Here is a 13,650-nt window from a genome sequence, read left to right on the forward strand (position 1 = left end):
TTATACTGATGAAAATGTTTCTGGCGCGAATACGAGTAGATTATTAACAGTTTCTGCTAGAGGACGAGATGTTTACATGTCTTAGTATTTCTATTATGTCAACAGAAAAACGAATCATGTTGGTCGTGTTACTGAACGGCAGCAATAATGCATGGAAGAGATGGAATAGATGATCAATGTTTATCTTAACGTACTAAAGTATGCCCCGGCAAGCCATCTAAACGTCTACGAATTAATCGTGGTGTGAACTCAGTGATCCATCGCCAATCTCGCGTCTCGAAGGGAATGTTGATATCGCGTATCTGCCGTCGAAGTATGTGCATCTATTGCCTCCGTCGACATTGATGCTCATGCAAAAGTAGCGGAGGTATGTAAAGAGCCTCCATTCTCGTTAATAAAAACAAATCGAAGGCTTGAACTTACGAAATAAATATTAAATAAATCTGTTAACATTGAATACCGCACAATACTTTTACCGTTGGTTCTACTCCAAATTATTATGAAAATTAAGTTGTCAGTATTTTAATTGTACATTCTAGAAGATGCACAAATATAAGATAATTGTCAAACCCTCAGCGCAAGGTTTAACTTCCCACCAACTTCAATCGCAATGAACGCCAATCAATTTAAATAGGACGCGAATGTAAATTTAACTTTATGCATTTCTTTTATTTGTTTTTAATACATATTACTTATGCGAAGTGACAATATGAAATAGCCACCATCGTAATTAATGAATAATGTGCTATTAATTATCAATCACAGCGTAAATTCATAATGAAAAATTAGAGCGCATTGCCGCGACGAAGCTACCACTGCTACCACGGGCCCTCTTGGGCGTGAATACTTTCACGGACGCGGCTGTGAGAGTGACGTCACTAAAAAGTTTCAGAATCGCTCCAGCGTCAAAGCCGTGAATACATTGACGAAATACGCTTGTGACGGCCATATCACATTTACAGAATCGAGCTGCTGAACACTTCAAAATAGTAGTAAATAATGAAATAAATAGCATTTGCCACTCCCATTAGAGCTAATCTTGCATATTTGCATACCCATAAACAAACACCAATTCGAAATCGTCGGCGTACTGCCGCCTTGACGCAGGGAAAATTGAACAGGTTCAGTTTTTCTGCGACGACGCAGCGAGCTGGAGACGTGACGTCATCAATTCTCAAAGACGGGCTCTGATTGGCTCGCTAGCCGCGGCGTCAACGCAACGCCGAACTGTGAAGGCCCCCTTATGGCCAGAGTTCTCCTTCCAACGTGGGTTCCCCACATCCCGTAGTCGTATCTTTTCCCACTGTCTCTACTCTGTAAGCCTGTTCCCACCCTCTTCTTCAAAGATGTGAAATCCTCCCCAACCCTTTCTCAAGGGTTAAACTCTTAAAACTTCAGCCTATCTGAACATGTCTACCAATTTCAAACCGTGTAATTCTTCTTTTCTCCATCCCATCACCCCTCTGGATATCCTGCAAATTGGAATGTCTCCCCAGAATAAATTATCATCTGGCTGTGTTGGTATTAAAGACAACTTAATTATACTTATGAGTAGAGACACGTGAAAATCGCACTTTCCTTTTTATTTTATCGCACTTTCAATTACAGTTTATCGCATTTTGTAGCGTCTATTATTATTTTCATATTGAGGTAGATGGCGATAAGATATAGGGAAACACAGTTACGTGACAAAATACAGAATATTTTAAATAATTATTTTATAGAACAATAATAAATTAAGAAATGACATATATAGTGGCGGAGCTGTAGCTTGCCCACGCCCAAGTCCCCCTGCCAAACACCCTAGAGGTGGCTCGCAGGGTATTATGTAGATGTAGAATTGTAGTTCGCGGCCACGTAGAGTCCCTAGTAACAGCTGGCCAGTCGCTCACATGCTTTAACCCTTTCACTGCTGTGGACGTACCTAGTACGAAAGCCAGCGGCCATCATCTTTCTTTTCGTCAGCTTGTCTTTCAAGCTACTTCTTCATTGGGGGAAACTTATGCTCCTCCTTGTACTTACACGCAAAAATATCGCATAGTTAAAAATGTTCCTTTAAAATTGTTTGAGTTGTATACTTCAATAAAACCCTACTTTTGGCCTATTCTAATGTTCCGTAAGTTATAGTACTTCCTGTGGTACCGCTAAATCCATTTAGTCACATTCACAATAGAAGAGAAGCGCGTCATCATAGTTCGCACACCTTTATAGCCTCTCGAGAGGCCTCTTCGTAGACCGCAGGCTCCATTCCTGCGTTCGCAGATCTAAAAATATTTCATCACTTCTCTAAAAGTTGGTAACATCGATTTGTTTAACGCCGACGAGTCGCCAAATAAGGGACAAATCGTCTCACTACGCACCGTTTTTTACCTTCTACCATCTTCCGCCCTCCTAGACGCCCAGATAAACGCCCTCCTAGCAGCACACGCGAGATGAATTTTGCTGCATTCGAGGCATGGGAGGGGGAGAATCGAGTGGGGAGGGGACGGGATCGGCTAGCAGCTCTTGTATCCGCGACGCTGCGCGGGCGTTATAATATTTGCTTCGCGGGCGCGGACTCAAATTAGGCATTTTGTGGCTAAACGGTGGCAGATACGTCAAAATGCACGAAAGTTTTGCCCTAGGAGACAGTAACTAGGCAAAATCTATAGGAAATGACCAAAAAATTTTATATTTTTCAAATTTTGACCTTCCTCCCCTAAATTGCATTTGCGCGAGGGTCAGGGGTTCACGTAGAGGTCTCAAATTTTTCAGGCCTTATTTTTGATCGGTCCCACAACTTTTTTTCATTGGGCCAGATGGATTTGAAAAAAATCGATTTTTGCGAACCGCCCTACTGTCCAGTCGTCAAAAATTGGGATTGAGGGTTTAGTCTAAAATATTCCCTCGTCGTGAAAACGTGTGTTTATTGCTAGTTCTATACGCTTGTGATATTCATTTCCTATAAAATGTCGGGATTCTGCTTCATCTCTAAGAAGCATTTGCCCGCAAGTGAAATTGTTATTGTTGATCGTGGTATGATGACGTTGATTGACGCAAGTGCTGTAAGAGGTGATGGATTCACTGGATATCTTAAAAGCCGAAAACCAGTGGCAGTACATGTGAAATGTCGGACAAACTACACTAGGAGTAGTACTATTGCTTCATTTAACACGAAAATTGAAGGATATCTAGCCAGCACATCGAAGGTAAGCCCTACTCGTACCAGAACACGCGTAAGTGAATCACCTGTTTGTTTAAAAAATCATTGCTTCTATTGCGGGGATGAATGGAATAAAGAATGTGAAAGGAAATGAGCTAAGAAATGCCGGCGTAGAATTTGTAAAGTTACTACGTTTTAATTCAAAGAATCTATCATGAAAATCGCCCAGTCTCGCTCTGATGATAATTCAAAAATGATCATCGCTCGCATAAGGTTTGAGCAATATTTATAGTGGCTGCTGAGGCTAGATATCATCATGATTGCTATGTTTCTTTTTAACCCTTAGACTACCATTTTTTTCTCCTTAATTTACAAACTTTTTATTTGTTCCTATCTATTTATTAGTGTTTCAAGAGGTCATAGGATCATTATCTTACATGTCAGGTTACGTGTTTTCGGCAGGGGGGTGGGGGACATATATGTCCCACTGGTACTAATGGGTGGGACACATATGTCCCACTGGTACTTACGGATGGGATACAAATGTCCCATTGGTACCTATGGTTGGGACAGGCATGTCCCATTGGTATATAAGGTAATTCAACTATCCACACCAATACAAGGGAATAAATACGTTTTGAGAAAAACATTTATTTTGAAATCGGCATACGTGTAGGTACAAAGAAGCAAAATACACAAGAAAAGAGATTGAGATTGAAATCATCATGAGGGTTATAATTGAAAAAGTAGATAATACAGAGTTGAATAAAAAATTCTATTATTACAAACAAACAATACTTCAGTTTGAAAAAAATGTGATGAAACAGAAAAAATCAAGTTTTTGAACACTAGGTGTGGTACGGCGTAAAACAAATTTTACATAATGGTACGTTACACTTACAGCAAATAGTTTTTGTTCTTTTTTCCATTTTGTTCTGCGCACATCTCGAACAGCGTCTCCTGGTGTTACCCTCAATAGGCAGATGGTCACTCACATTTATCATGAGCTTAGCTGCTTTCGATGGCCTCCCTCTGCATCTTTTGCGTTTTACATAGCTTTTTTCTTTCCCAGATGCCATCAATTTTTCGGCCAGTGGAACAACGAAATGTAGCAATTTTACATTTTTCTTTGTTATTTCCTTGTGTAGAATCCATGCATTCACCACTGCTAGCATTAGTAGTTTGTAAAATACCTTTTTCCACCACTTCTTTGACCGCCTGTCGAAGTCATACACGCTAACCTTTTGGTCGGAGAGATCTACTCCTCCCATGTACCTATTGTAGAAACAAATAGCGGCTGGACAGTCTACCACCAACTTTGTACCATCTTTTTGTTTGCGATTAGCAGTGTGCGCTGTAGTATCGTGGAAGCTGCTAAGAACAGTAACGTCTTTGCTGTCCTGCCACCTTATTGCTATTGTCCCATGCTGATTCACAACAAACTCATACTCTCCCCTTTTCAATTTTCCTTGGAACTTCGGCATATGTTTTCTTGAACTGATAGCAGTAACCACTGATGGAAATTTCATGGCATTTATCAATTGTACACTTGTGAAAAATCTGTCAAAAATTAGTGTGACAGCTGGTTTTCTTATCGTCTTACATAGAGATAGAACAACTCTCTCTCCGAGAGTGGTCAATGCAGAATAGTTTTGTCCAGATTCTTTCCCAGAATAAATATTCAAATCATATGCGTACCCAGTTACTGCATCGCAGCACTCCCAAATTTTTATCCCTCTTTTTATTGGTTTCATAGGAAGGTATTGCTTGAGAGAGGATCTGCCTATGAACTTTGTCATGGACTCATCAATGCTCTGGAACGGACTTTCTTCCCTTGCCTTAGGAAATGTATGTTTGACGCAAGAAACTACCTCGTCAATATAATATGTTTTTGAAGAACCCATAGGTTGTTCAGGATCATTGAAATAGAGCTTTGATGATAACAATTGGAATCTATTTCGTGCTATTGATTTTTTGACGGCCTTATTTCCCAAAGAAAGGTTGTGGGACCAATAATCTGAAATATTTGGTACTTTGTTGTAGCTCATTACGAGCATAGAGCCAAGGAGCAACATAATTTCCTGAGGATCAGTGTCTCGGATAATATTATGTTTTCCCTTTTTTCGCAATATATCCAAATGCTTATTCGTACTTTGACTGTTGACCATAAATAAGCTGTGAGGAAATAATTGGAGAAAACGGTCCATTTCATCCAATGGCCGACTATCCGAAATCAATGGCATTGTAGGTCAATCAGGTATGTAACAATGTCTCGAAAGGAATTGTATCTTTGGAGTAGTCCACAAAATCTCACTCGGAATGTCACTTGTAGATAAAAGGTTAGAATTATTGCTTTCCTCTGTACTGACATTGTCTTGGATGTCCGGACTTTTCATTGCTCTCTTCCAGAAAGCTCTCATCACTCCCCTCACTATTTTCAAAATCAACCCTGTATTCTTCGTCTGATGTATCACCTGATGACGCGTCTTCGTTTGATGATTCGCCCACCGACATTTCGTCGTCAGATGCATCCAACATCTGGAGTAACTCTTCTTCATTGCACTTTCTCTTGTGGCTCATTTCTTGTGACTAAAATGGAAATGAATATGTAAAAGCTGTTATGGAAGCAATTATGTTCAAGGACACCAAATTACATTTTGACGTTTTACTCACCTGGTATCAATCTACTCCAGAGGTTACACAGAAGTAGTTGTAAATAGCTGTAATCCTCAAATAGCTTCAAATGACTGAAAGAATGAGCCTCATCTAGAAGTGCTGGACGCAGTGGTCAGTATCTCATGGACACAAATACCAATCTCGTGTTTATCAGACAACGTACGGAACCAAAAAAATTACCATGTGGTAAAAATTCATAACGTCATAATTACAATGGTAAACCAGAGAAATTATTTCACAACGTAAGCACTCATAATTGCAGATGTGAAAATGATAAATCATTGCGCAAAATGAAGAGTGGTAATATTGTGCAAAAAACAAGTATCCTAAAGTAACATGGATATATACTTATCATTGTAGAATTACTAGCCAAGTCTAAATTTCCTCTGCTATAAAACCAGAGGTGGCAATGAAAATCTTTTTGAAAATGTCAAAGTACTGTCATCTGTTGGCAAAATAAGAACTAAAAGTTGGTAAGTTCTTCCTGTACCGATGAGACGATATCGTAGGTGTTTATAGTAGGCCTATATCCCAAAGGTGTTTTGCAAATCTACCTGGGACATATGTGTCCCGTTGGTAGTCTAAGGGTTAAAAACCTCCCTCTGGGAATAAAACTGGTTGTCCGCAAGTTGAAGCATTGAGTGGCGACTGTTAGTTTGCACTGAAATGATTGAAAAATGAAGGCGAATATTCAAATCTTGACAACAGAACTATTAAACTGCGATTGAAGTTTAAATATGGCAATATGGTGATTATCAGTGGCGCAGCGAGGGGGGGTTTTGGGGGTTAAACGTGCCGGTATCTGGTGGTAATATGAGAGGCGGACAATGGAAAACTATTGATGCATCGTACACAATAGTTTCATTATAAGATGGACACATACCAGGGTTGGAAACAATTTGAATGAGCCGTTTTGAGGCAAACTGTCGATGAAAAAAACCGCTTTTAGCTTTCAGTTGAAGGAGCGAGGCCTAACAGCAGTGATGAGTAGGCAGTTTGGGGGTGTGGAATACCCACCAGGATAAGCGGTAAGAGCGAGATCAATAAATTGCGGAATTTTAGGATAAATGGTTCATAATGGTGAGTTTTGCGGTTTTCAGAGGGATATTTTATTAAACCTTACACATTCTACTAGTAATATCAATCCAATTAAGTAAAATGGATTAAACTGAATCATTTCTCTGAGCTCTTGGGGGGGGGGGACCAAACACCCCGGTATTAGTTGCACCCAAACCCCCCCAGCCTTCATTCATGGCTGAGCCCCTGGTGATGATAACTTAAAAAACCGGACAACTAACATTCATATGCTTAAGTGATAATCATCATGATGTATTCAATCAAGCCTGTTGTGAAAAAAACAAATCAAATGGAAAAGAAGAGCGATTTATTATCCTAGAAGCTGCGGCGGCAATCATACGAGAAGTCGTTCAATCGGTAGCCATCGATAATTCTCACTATCCTCCACCAGGCTGCACGTTTGAATATATAAATAATCTTATTCCAGAGTCATTGGCACATTTTTAGAGTAAATTATTTTAAAAGATAAATGGTCAAATTTAGAACATTTGAGATTAGCTAGTATAAATATCTGTCGTATTATCATGACTGCTGTTAGACCTCGCTCCTTCAAGTCAAAGCTGCAAGTAGTTTTTTTCATCAACGGTTTGCCTCAAAACGGCTCATTCAAATTGTTTTCAACCCTGATATATGTGCCCATCTTATAATAAAACTATTGTGTACGATGCATCAATAGTTTTCGATTGTTCGCCTCTTATATTACCACCAGATACCGGCGCGTTCATTCAGTATGTTGCGGACAATGCTGATATCAACGGAAGTAGGTACACTACACGATAATAATAGTCTTCACCTTATGGGTGTCATTCAAATTGTTACCACGACAACTTCAGTTTCACTAGAGGAGCCTATACCACGAAAAAGAAAAATTTTCAGCAAAAGATTATGCCGCAAAAGCTCATGTTCCAATACAGGTTTATCAAAAGAATGGTGTAGTAGGTTACAGTAAAATTAAAGTCACAAATTTTACTTATGAAAGTGAAACCTCGCTACCGTTAATAAAAAAAGTCAATGTGGTATGGTTTAAAGGCAAATGGAAATTATTATTGTTACCTGGTTGCAATGGATACATTGAACACTTAACGAGAAATATTGTTCTGTAATTCTTCCAAATCTAATATTTCGTTTTTACCTTTGATTCATCAGCCTGCAAGCAACTACATACAAAAAAATATATACGACCTCACTTTGGCAATTGAATAATGCAAAACTTTACGGTCACAACGAATGTGTTATTACTTTCGATCAACCTCTGTGTGCTAAAGCTCGAGAAATTGCATCAGCTGCGCCTGATACATCCTAATTGTGAATGATCACAGTCAGATTAAGAGGTTTCCATCTGTCTATGTCGTTTTTTATAACAATTTCTTACATCATGCAAGGAAGCGGTATCAAGGAAATACTCCACAGTCATTAGAAAAATTGCTACGTGGCCATGCTTACGCGAGAGCTGTCCGAGATCACACATTACTCTAACTTACTTTAGCAACCATAATATGCAAAGAAATGGTCCTTGATGACATTATGGATGCAAATCTTATCATCACTACTGATAGCGTAATGAATAACACTATTTACTATAATGATATTGAAAGTGACGATTAAATATCTAAAGCATTACTTCATCAGTCCAATAGAAAACTGAAAGGGTATGAAGAACGAGGGCCTACGGCTAAACCATGGATACAGTATTTTCAAATGGTGTCCATCGCTAAAGAGATTCTAAGAGCTGAACGCACGGGAGATTGACAAGTTCACCTGAACACCGTTAAGGAGATGACTCCTTATTTCCACGCACCAGGACATTTTCCTTACGCTAAGTCTGCGCACTTATTCCTGAAAGATATGTTAAAGTTGAATATATCTATGAATCCTAGTGTTTATCAACGATTTAGAGTAAGATTCTTCACGGTTAGACGTTCTGATAAGTTAATTTGTGTAACTTCGACGGACATGATAATAGGGAAATTTCCTATTATAAATTTGAAAGCCCATATCGATAGATTATTACTCCTGGAGTACGCGGTTCACGCTTTTACATTTTGAAATGACGATATCTATTTTTTCGCGATGAAAATAAAAGTGAAAATTTTGAAACGCGCGAAAACGCGACGGCTCAGTATGAATACTGGGAAAAGGCAGTGTGGCGTCCTTCTCGGTACCGCTGCCGCCGTTAGAGGTGACCTTGGGGCAAGGATATGTACGCCGCTGCGATGGAGGTTGCTAGCATGCAGCGGAGTACCCTGTTAGCAGGTAGCTCTAGGCAAAAATAAGGATTATGAATACCTTATGAATCGAAGGAAACATTCCGACCATAGCCATTTTTAATAGGTGATAATTCACAGATGTTTCATCTACATCTACATAATACCCTGCGAGCCACCTCTAGGGTGTTTGGCAGGGGGTGATCAATCACCAGCATGCAGCATGCATTTGGACTCCCACATGCACACCACACCGTCCAAAAAACGTCCCGTATAATAACAAACTATACTACTATATGCTGTTAGAAATAGAATATAGAATAGAAATTAAGAAACATGCATTAAGTTTTACATAGGTTAGTAGGCTACACTACAAGTCATGCAATCTATTTACGCGTTCTATTGCTGCCGTTATAATCTCTTATTGATCGTGGAAAAAATGACATTCGGAATCTGTCTGTTCTGCAATCTATCTCTCTTATTTTATTTATATGATCTGATCTTCCGTAGTACGTTGGCGTCCGCAAGATATGGTTAACTTCGCCAGAAAAGACACTGCTCTTGAATTTATCTAAAAGGTTTAGTCTATTTTTCAATCTACTGTCCGACAGAGATTCCCATCCGAGTTTATCTAAGAGGTCAGTTACACTAACAAGACTATCGTAACGACCTTTCACATACCTGGCAGCTCTTCTTTGCACGCGTTCTAACTCTGTTATTAAGCCTTTTTCATGAGGGTCCCAAACACTGGCAGCGTATTCCAAATGTGGTCTAACGAGGGAAGAGTAGCTAATTTCTCTCACTTTGTCGTCGCAGCATTGGTAATCTCAGTCGATGTAAAACTCCTATCTACTCGTATAGAAACTAGGTCCCTGTGGCGTCACATGTAGTGGCATCTCATGGGCGCCAATCTGGCCTTTTTCAAATGCGGTTAAAATTCACCAATGCCATTCATCTAAACTGGGACTAATAAAACCAAATAATTTGTATACTATGAAAACACTAATGGTGGGTAACGAATCGTAATCAATGCCTTTTATTATTTTCATGAAGGAAACTACCAAATTGAACAGTCAATGATGAAGCCTATGAAAACAGATGGAGGAATTTCTCGAGGAAGGAGTACTAAAGAGAGTGTTATCAGCAAATGGGTGTATAGTTTGCATGCAATGAATTCCAAACCAAGTCGAACCAAGGTCTTCAGGGACCAAAACAGCCCGTTTTCGCAAGAATATTTCGATTCACTATGACCGTGGAAAATTTCATGAACATACTTCCTAAATAAGGAAATGAGGAATGGTTCCTTATACGTATGCAGCCGGAGCGGAGTAAAAACGAAATTTACATCGCATGCGTTGGGGAATTTTTCAGAGTCCAACTAAGGTCTTCAGGGTCAAAAACTGCCTGTGTTCGCAAGAACATTATAATTTCCAATGATGGTGGAAATTTAATGAACCTGACTTCCTTAATAAGGGAATGAGACATGGTTCCTTACACCTATGCACCCGGTGCGCTGTAGTACGACTTTTTTCTCGCGTTTTTAGGATATTTTTTCAGAGTTGAACCGTGGTCTGTAGGGTCAAAAACCGAAAGAGTTCGCAAGTATATTATAATTGCCTATGATCGTGAAAATGTTCAAGAACCTGACTTCCTAGATAAGGAAATGAGACCTGGTTCCTTAAACCTATGCACCCAGTGCGTTGTAAAAACGAAATATATTGTCACCTGGGTTAAAACTTTTTTCAGAGAAAACCGTGATACACAGGGTCAAAAACCGCCCTTGTTCGAGAGTATATTATTATTCACTATGATCGTGGAAAATGCCATGAATGTAGCTTCCTGAATAAGGAAATGAGACATGGTTGCTTACACTTATGCAGCCGGAGCGCCATAAAAACGAAATTTTTTGTCGCGTGGGTTGGGAATTTTTTCAGCGTCGAACCAAGTTTTCCAGGGTCATGAACTTCCCGGATTCGCAAGTATATCATGATTTCCTATCATCTTAGAATATTTCATGAACCTGACTTCCTTAATAAGGAAATGAGACATGGTTCCATATACCGATGGAGCCGGAGCGCTGTGAAACGAATTTTTTTGTCAAGTGGGTTGGGAATTTTTTCAGAGTCGAACCAAGGTCTTCAGGGTCAAAAGCTGCCAGTATTCGCAGGTATTTTATAGATCCCTATAATCTAAGAGATTTTTATGAACCTTACTGTGTAAATAAGGGAGTAAAATATTGTTACTTATACCTATGCACCCAGTGCGCTGTAGTACGGATTTTTTGTCGCGTACGTTGGGAATTTTTTCAGAGTCAAACTGAGGACTTCAGGGTCAAGAACTGCACATATTTGCAAGTAAACTTTCATTTCGTATGACGGTGGAAAATTTCATGAACCTGACTTCCTAAATAAGGAAATGAGACATGGTTCCTTATACCTATGCACCCGGTGAGCCGTAGTACGAAATATTTTGTCGCGTGGGTTGGGGATTTTTTCAGAGTCGATCAAAGGTCCTCAGGGTCAAAATGCTCTCATTTTCGCAAGAACGTAATAATTCCCTAAGATCAAGGAAAATTTCATGTACCTGACTTTTTAAATAAGATAATGAAGCATGGCTCCTTATATCTATACAGCCGGAGCGCTGTAAAAAAGAAACTTTTTGTAGCGTGGGTTGGGAATTTTAACAGAGTGGAACCAAGGTTCTCATGGTCAAAATCTACCCGTTTTCGCAAGTAAATAATGATTCCCTATGATGATGGAAAATTTCATGAAACTGACTTCCTAAATAAGGAAATGAGACATAGTTCCTTACACCTATGCAGCCGGAGCGCTGTAAAAACGAATTTTTTTTTCGCGTGGGTTGAATATGTTTTCATAGTTGAACCGAGGTCATCAATGTCAAAACCGCCCTTATTTGCAAGTATACTATATTATTGAATGACCGTCGAAAGTTTTATGTACCTGACTTCCCAAATAAGGAAGTAAGACAGAATCTTTTCGGAGAACGAAACAACTACAAAGGTTGTAAAGAAAAGGATAGAGGCCGTTCCCACGCCCTGTTAAGTTGGAGAGGGGAAGGGAGTGGGAGGGAGCGGGTTTGGGGGTTGCGCGTGACCCTGAGTCATACCCACGAGGACTGAGGTATTGTGAGGGGGACAGTGGAGGGGAGAGGATTTTAGTGAAGAGGGTTTAGGGGTTTAGGGGGTTTAGGTTTGGAACCTCTCAGCCCCCTCCAACTCGGCTGTTACGCCGCTGGTTGGCTGGCCCCAAAATCTTCCCACGTTATTCAATTTTTTTAGTTCGTTACAGAGTGGCGCTGCTAGCCTGTCGCGCGCCCAGTATCGCGTTGCTGTTACATTCATTTCAATGGTGAACCAGCGAAGCTCATCACTTGGAAGATGTGTTATATTGCTAAAAAGCTATTAAATTTGAAGATGGTTCGTGCATCGCGCTTTTGATATGTGTCTAATAATTCTACAAGATACAGGAAAACCAGGAAGGAATGCTGAGCTGAAAATAAAAGTTTTTTCAAAGCAGTGGTAAGTACTCAAAATGCGGTGGGTTACCGATGTTAGTTTTATGGCTCTGTTATCGTTAATTTGGTAATTTTTTCGTGGTTTTAGATCTCAGTGACCTCGTTTTTTATTTGAAAATATGTGTTATTCGCTAAGAATAAATTAGCGGTGCAAATAGATAGCGGAAATACTGCAGTATCTGCAATGGCGGCTTTGTTTACTCTTCCATGCATGCCCTTTCTCTTGTTTTTAAAGAGGATATGGCAAAGCATCCGATATTTATTTACGGAAATTTTTTTTTTTATCTTCGCGGGAAATCAATGGTTCATGTTTTTCACATAATACCGAAATAATATCATGCCATGTCGCCGTGGAGGCATAGTTCCATCAGTTTTTACTAATTGTGTTATTGTATTTAAATACAATTGCATAACCTCGGTGGTTTCGTAGCTCGCTTTGCAATTAATTGATGGCTTTAGATATTTAGTGAAGAATTTTGTGTCAGTACAGAAAGAGGAGGAAAAATATCGCTCCACCACGAATTGAAAACTTGTATTGTTTCATTCCTATTAGATACAGTTGTGCAGAGAATTTATGTTTTTATGATCATGGTGAAAGTGTTAATGTGCATCATACTCTAGTTTTAGGACTTAATGACAGTGAAATTATAATGGTAGCTTCTGTTATCTGGTGGGATAAGATTTATGGCGCCCTAGCGATAGTTATGCTTGCATCCATGCTCATTTTATGCAAGTATTGATGTGTTTAGCGTAAAATAATATACACGGACTAACGGTGATCCGCCTACGGATGTTGAAATATAATTAATTTCATATTTTTTTTACTTCTGTGGATTTGCTGCCATTGCAGTTTAGAAATTGTTGTAGTTGTAAACAAAGTGCAACAACAGTAATGTGGTCAGGATATTTTTTGCTGAAAAGGGGCAGGGGTTACTATCTGTAATAAAAAAGGAAGTCATGAGAATAGAGTAAATGGTGGTAATATTAAGAATTGAAAGGATGAACTTAGCTCTTGAT

This window comes from Ischnura elegans, assembly GCF_921293095.1.
Source record: "Ischnura elegans chromosome 13 unlocalized genomic scaffold, ioIscEleg1.1 SUPER_13_unloc_1, whole genome shotgun sequence".
NCBI classification, from domain to species: Eukaryota; Metazoa; Arthropoda; class Insecta; order Odonata; family Coenagrionidae; genus Ischnura; species Ischnura elegans.